The sequence below is a fragment of the Mesoplodon mirus genome (genome assembly GCF_964341445.2).
Source record: "Mesoplodon mirus genome assembly, chromosome: 5".
NCBI classification, from domain to species: Eukaryota; Metazoa; Chordata; class Mammalia; order Artiodactyla; family Ziphiidae; genus Mesoplodon; species Mesoplodon mirus.
The window spans coordinates 38,942,131-38,949,359 of NC_138980.1; the positions used below are offsets into that span (position 1 = coordinate 38,942,131).

Sequence of the window (7,229 nt, forward strand, 5' to 3'; positions counted from 1 at the left end):
GATAAATAAATGTGATAAACTAATAGTACATACAATAGAATATTATTCAGCCATGGGAAAGAAGGAAATCCTGCCACTTGCTACAATATGGATAAAATTTGAGGACATCATGCTAATTGAAATAAGTCAGACGGAGAAAGACAACTAATATATGATCTACATTATATGTGGAATGTTTAAAATATTGAACTCATAGAAACAGAGAGTAGAATGATGGTTGTCCATAGCTGAGGGGTGATAGGAATGGGGAGATGTTGGTTAGAGTTACAAGATGAATAAGTTCCTGATGTAATACACATTATGGTGATAATAGGTAACACTACGGTCTTGTGTATAATAAGATTCAGTCATGCAGTGAATATGATTTACAAAGAATCCAAGACACCCACCAGTCTCATTAAAGAAACACCAAAAAAAGCAATATTTCAGGTTCTAAGCAAGGAGAGAAGTGAAGGCCATAGAGCTACAAAAATGAGGTGGTGAGAAAGGTAGAAGTTGCAGGTGTACATGTATAGTTTTACTGAATTTTCCAACCTACACTCCAAATGGATGGCCGAGGTACTGAGATTAATTTGTTTTGCTGAGTAACCTCCACATGGCACTCTTTTTTTTTTTTTTTTTTTTTCGGTACGCGGGCCTCTCACTGTTGTGGCCTCTCCCGTTGCGGAGCACAGGCTCCGGATGCGCAGCCTCAGCGGCCATGGCCCACGGGCCCAGCCGCTCCGCGGCATGTGGGATCCTCCCGGACCGGGGCACGAACCCGTGTCCCCTGCATCGGCAGGCGGACTCTCAATCACTGCACCACCAGGGAAGCCCCACATGGCACTCTTGATGTCATTGTTCCTAAGACTATAGATGAAGGGTTTCAGTATGGGGGTGACCACAGTGTACACCACTGAGGGCACTGCATCCTTCCTGGGAGATTGTGAGATGGCTGAGCTGGAGTACACCCCAAGTCAGGTTCCATAAAATAAGCAAACAAGTGACAGGTGAGAACCACAGGTGGAGAAGTCTTTATACTTACCTTCTGATGAGGGGACTCTGAGAATAGAGGAAAGAATTTTAAAGTAAGAGAAAAATATCTCCGAGAAGGGAAAATCCAGAGGTGGCAACAATAAAATACAGGACTATGTTATTGGTGAAAGTGTCAGAACAGGCTAGATTGAGGAGTTGAGGGTCACAGAAGAAATTAAAAATTTCCACATCCTTGAAGCAGATAAGTTGTAATGCAATCAAATTGTGCACTTGGGAGTCCAAAAGGCTAACAAAAATAGACACCGAAATGAAGATGCAACAGAGGCTTGGGTTCATGATGATCTGGTAGTGCAGTGGGTGACAGATGGCCTCAAACCGGTCCTAAGCCATAGCAGTCAGAAGCATACTATCCATACATCCAAAAAGGATAAAAATAGGCATCTGTGTCAGGCAGCCCACAAAGGAGATGACTCTGCTGTGAGTTTGGATGTTGACAATTATCTTGGGGATGGTGGGGGAGAAGAAACGAATGTCAACCAAGGACAGGTTGGAGAGGAAGAAGTACATGGGGGTGGGGGTGGAGGTGGGAATCAGAGGTAACAGCCAGGGTGATGAGCAGGTTCCCCAACATCATGACCAGGTACATGGACAGGAACAGTCCAACAAGGAAAACTGCAGTTCTGGATCATCTGGTAATCCCATGAGGAAGAATTCTGAGACACATGTTAGATTTTGTGGTTCTATGTAGCTTGTACAACTTTTGAAAAAGAAAAGAGGTTTGGAAGAAAGGAAACAAGTAAATAGCATGTAACATTGTGTCCATATTTTTGATAAAGTGACTCATAAGCAAAGTATTCACATTTGGGGTCATATACCTTGTTACCTCTAGAAATATTTCTCAGCACGACAAATTCTGTCTGCTTAGAACTGTTTCCTCATTGGTTTTTATGCTATTCACCTCTTGCTATACACAGCTACTTTATAAAACCCAACTTAAGGGTAAAAAGGGAGGAAGAACATTAGAGATAATACATCCACGATCTCAGTAAGATACAGCCTACTTCTTTAGAAAAAAATATAAACCTTTAAGAAAAAATATAGTTAGAATTTAAATATATTATGGCATAGTTATATAAACAATATTCAGATACAATTCTAAACATTTCTTTCATTTAGAATATTTACAAACACTCTATGAAACGCAGGACTGTGTCATCTACATTCTAAATTAAAGATGAATGTTAATAATCAGAAAACATTTTTATGTGATCTTCAGAGTTGTATCATTCTTTGGTTTTTCTGTCTTCCCTCTTTCATGAAATAAGTGATTACTCAAATATCAGGGTTGTGTTTTTTTTGTTTTTAACATCTTTATTGGAGTATAATTGCTTTACAATGGTGTGCTAATTTCTGCTTTATAACAAAATGAATCAGTTATACATATACATATGTCCCCATATCTCTTCCCTCTTGCATCTCCCTCCCTCCCACCCTCCCTATCCCACCCCTCTAGGTGGTCACAGAGCACCAAGCTGATCTCCCTGTTGTATGCAGCTGCTTCCCACAAGCTATTTTACGTTTGGTAGTGTATATATGTCCATGCCACTCTCTCACTTTGTCCCAGCTTACCCTTCCCCCTCCCTGTATCCTCAAGTCCATTCTCTAGTAGGTCTGCATCTTTATTCCCGTCTTGCCCCTAGGTTCTTCATGACCATTCTTTTTTTTTCTTAGATTCCATATATATATGTTAGCATACAGTATTTGTTTTTCTCTTTCTCACTAACTTCATTCTGTATGACAGACTCTAGGTCCATCCACCTCACTACAAGTAACTCAATTTCATTTCTGTTTATGGCTGAGTAATATTCCATTGTATATATGTGCCACATCTTCTCTATCCATTCATCTGTCGATGGACACTTAGGTTGCTTCCATGTCCTGACTATAGTAAATTGAGCCACAATGGACATTTTGGTACGCGACTCTTTTTGAATTATGGTTTTCTCAGGGTATGTGCCCAGTAGTGGGATTGCTGGGTCGTATGGTAGTTCTATTTTTAGTTTTTTTTAGGAACCTCCATACTGTTCTCCATAGTGGCTGTATCAATTTACATACCCACCAACAGCACAAGAGGGTTCCCTTTTCTCCACACCCTCTCCAGCATTTATTGTTTGTAGATTTTTTGATGATGGCCATTCTGACCAGTGTGAGATGATATCGCATTGTAGTTTTGATTTGCATTTCTCTAATGATTAATGATGTTGAGCATTCTTTCATGTGTTTGTTGGCAATCTGTATATCTTCTTTGGAGAAATGTCTATTTAGGTCTTCTGCCCATTTTTGGATTGGGTTGTTTGTTTTTTAGTTATTGAGCTGCATGAGCTGCTTGTAAATTTTGGAGATTAATCCTTTGTCAGTTGCTTCATTTGCAAGTATTTTCTCCCATTCTGATGGTTGTCTTTTCATCTTGTTTATGGTTTCCTTTGCTGTGCAAAAGCTTTTAAGTTTCATTAGGTCCCATTTGTTTATTTTTGTTTTTATTTCCATTACTCTAGGAGGTGGGTCAAAAAAGATCTTGCTGCAATTTATGTCAAATAGTGTTCTGCCTATCTTTTCCTCTAAGAGTTTGATAGTGTCTGGCCTTATATTTAGATCTTTAATCCATTTTGAGTTTATTTTTGTGTATGGTCTTAGGGAGTGTTCTAATTTCATTCTTTTACATGCAGCTGCCCAGTTTTTCCAGCACCCTTTATTGAAGAGGCTGCCTTTTCTCCACTGTATATTCTGGCCTCCTTTTTCATAGATTAGGTGACCATAGGTGCGTGGGTTTATCTCTTGATTTTCTATCTGTTCCATTACCTATATTTTTGTTTTTGTGTCAGTACCATACTGTCTTGATTACCGTAGCTTTGTAGTATAGTCTGAAGTCAGGTAGCCTGATTCCTCCAGCTCAGTTTCTCTGTCTCAAGATTGCTTTGGCAATTCGGGGTCTTTTGTGTTTCCATACAAATTGTGAAAATTTTTTTGTTCTAATTCTGTGAAAAATGCCATTGATAATTTGATAGGGATTGCATTGAATCTTTAGATTGCTTTGGGTAGTATAGTCACTTTCACAATATTGATTCTTCCAATCCAAGAACATGGTATATCTCTCCATCTGTTTGTGTCCTCTTTTATTTCTTTCATCAGTATCTTATTGTTTTCTGCGTATAGGTCTTTTGCCTCCTTAGTTAGGTTTATTCTTAGGTATTTTATTCTTTTTCTAGTGATGGTAAATGGGATTGTTTCCTTAATTTCTCTTTCTGATCTTTTGTTGTTAGTGTATAGGACTGCAAGAGATTTCTGTGTATTAACTTTGTATCCTGCAACTTTACCAAATTCATTGATTAATTCTGGTAGTTTTCTGGTAGAATCTTTAGGATCTTCTATGTAAAGAATCATGTCATCTGCAAACAGTGACAGTTTTACTTCCTCTATTCCAAGTTGGATTCCATCTATGTCTTTTTATTCTCTGATTTCCATGGCTAGAACTTCCAAAACTATTTTGAATAATAGTGGTGAGAGTGTGCACCCTTGTCTTGTTCCTGATCTTAGAGGAAATGCTTTCAATTTTTCACCATTGAGAATGATGTTTTCTGTGGGTTTGTCATATATAGCCTTTATTACGTTGAGGTAGTTTCCTCTATGCCCACTTTCTGGAGAGTTTTTAATCATAAATCAGTGATGAATTTTGTCAAAAGCTTTTTCTGCATCTATTGAGATAATCATATGGTTTTTATTCTTCAGTTTGTTAATATGGTGTATCACATTGATTGATTTGCATATATTGAAGAATCCTTGCATCCCTGGGATAAATCCCACTTGATCATGGTGTGTGATCCTTTTAATGTGCTGTTGGATTCTGTTTACTAGTATTTTGTTGAGGATTTTTGCATCTATGTTCATCACTGATATTGGCCTGTAGTTTTCTTTTTTGTGATATCTCTCTCTGGTTTTGGTGTCAGGGTGATGGTGGCCTCATAGAAGGGCTTGGGAGTTTTCCTTCCTCTGCAATTTTTTGGAAGAGTTTGGGAAGGATAGGTGTTAGCTCTTCTCTAAATGTTTGATAGAATTCACCTCTGAAGCCACCTGGTCCTGGATTTTGGTTTGTTGGGAGATTTTTAATCACAGTTTCAATTTCATTACTTGTGACCAGTCTGTTCATATTTTCTATTTCTTCCTGGTTCAGTCTTGGGAGACTGTGTCTTTTTAAGAATTTGTTCATTTCTTCCAATTTGTCCATTTTATTGGCATACATTTGCTTGTAGTAGTCTCTTATGATCATTTGTATTTCTGTGGTGTCAGTTGTAACTTCTCCTTTTTCATGTCTAATTTTACTGATTTGAGCCCTCTCCCTTTTTTCTTGATGAGTCTAGCTAAAGTTTTATCAATTTTGTTTATCTTTTCAAAGAACCAGCATTTAGTTTCATTGATCTTTGCTACTGTGTTCTTTGTCTCTATTTCATTTATTTCTGCTGTGACCTTTATGATTTTTTTCCTTCTATTAACTTTGAGTTTTGTTTGTTCTTCTTTCTCTAGTTGCTTTAGGTGTAATGTTAGGTTATTTGAGATTTTTCTTGTTTCTTGAGATAAGATTGTATTGCTATAAATTTCCCTCTTAGAACTGCTTTTGCTGTATTCCATTGGTTTTGGGTGGTTGTGTTTTCATTGCCATTTGTTTCTAGGGTTTTTTATTTTTCTTCAGTGATCCATTGGTTGTTTAGTACCATATTGTTTACCCTCCATGTGTTTGTGTCTTTTTACAGTTTTTTTCTTGTAATTGATTTCTAATCTCATAGTGTTGTGGTCAGAAAAGACACTTGTGATTTGAATTTTCTTAAATTTACTGAGGCTTGATTTGTGACCCAAGATATAGTCTATCCTGGAGAATGTTCCATGTGCACTTGAGAAGAAAGTGTATTCTGCCACTCTCCAATGGAATGTCCTATAAATATCAAGTAATTCTATCTAGTCTAATGTGTCATTTAGGGCTTGTGTTTGCTTATTAATTTTCTGTCTGAATGATCTGTCCATTGTTGTAAGTGGGGTTTTAAAGTCTCCCACTATTACTGTGTTCTTGTTGATTTCCCCTTTTATGGCTGTTAGCATTCACTTTATGTATTGACATGCTCCTATTTTGTGTTCATAAATATTTAAAATTGTTGTATCTTCTTGGACTGATCTGTTGATCATTATGTTGTGTCCTTTCTTGTCTCTTGTATCAGTCTTTATTTTAAAGTCTCTTTTGTCAGATATGAGTTTTGCTACAATAGCTTTATTTTGATTTCCATTTGCATGGAATATCTTTTTAATTCCCATCACATCCAGTGTGTATATGTCCCTAGGTCTGAAGTGGGTCTCTTGTAGACAGTATATATACAGGTCTTGTTTTTGTATCCATTCAGCCAGTCTGTGTCTTTTGGATGGCACATTTAATCCATTTATATTTAAGGTAATTTTTGATATGTATGTTCCTGTTGTCATCTTCTTAAATGTTTTGGGTCTGTTTTTGTAGGTCTTTTTTCTTCCTTTCCTCCTCCATTCTCTGCTCTTGTGTTTCTTGCCTAGATAATTTACTTTGCCAATTGTTGTAAAACTGCTTTGGTGGTGCTGAATTCTCTTAGCTTTTGCTTGTCTGTAAATCTTTTGATTTCTCTGTCGAATCTGGATAAGAACCTTGCTGGGTAGAGTATTCTTGGTTATAGTTTTTCCCTTCCATTACTTCAAATATATCCAGCCACTCCCTTCTGACCTGCAGTATTTTTGCTGAAAAATCAGCTGATAACTTTATGAGGATTCCCTTGTATGTTATTTGTTGTCTTTCCCTTGCTGCTTTTAATACTTTTTCTTTGTATTTAATTTTTGCTAGTTTGATTAATATGTGTCTCAGTGCATAGAGAATGGACTTGAGGACATGGAGAATGGGAAAGGTAAGCTGTGATGAAGTGAGAGAGTGGAATGGACATATATACACTACCAAATGTAAAATAGAGAGGTAGTGAGAAGCAGCTGCATAGCACAGGGAGATCAGCTTGGTGCTTTGTGACCACCTAGAGGGGCGGGATAGGGAGGATGGGAGGGAGAAGCAAGAGGGAGGAGATATGGGGAGATATATATATATATATATATATATATATATATATATATATATATATATATATATATATATATGTATAGCTATTCACTTTGTTATAAAGCAGAAACTAACAGACCAC

The 7,229-nt window shown here is 37.2% G+C and overlaps 1 pseudogene across 1 annotated transcript; it reads right to left on the minus strand.

The window, feature by feature from the left end:
* Window positions 1-956: 956 nt before the first annotated feature.
* Window positions 957-1,716, minus strand: LOC309804068 (olfactory receptor 7E178-like; annotated as a pseudogene). Its single transcript has one exon. The product of its transcript is annotated as an olfactory receptor 7E178-like (transcript).
* Window positions 1,717-7,229: the final 5,513 nt, after the last annotated feature.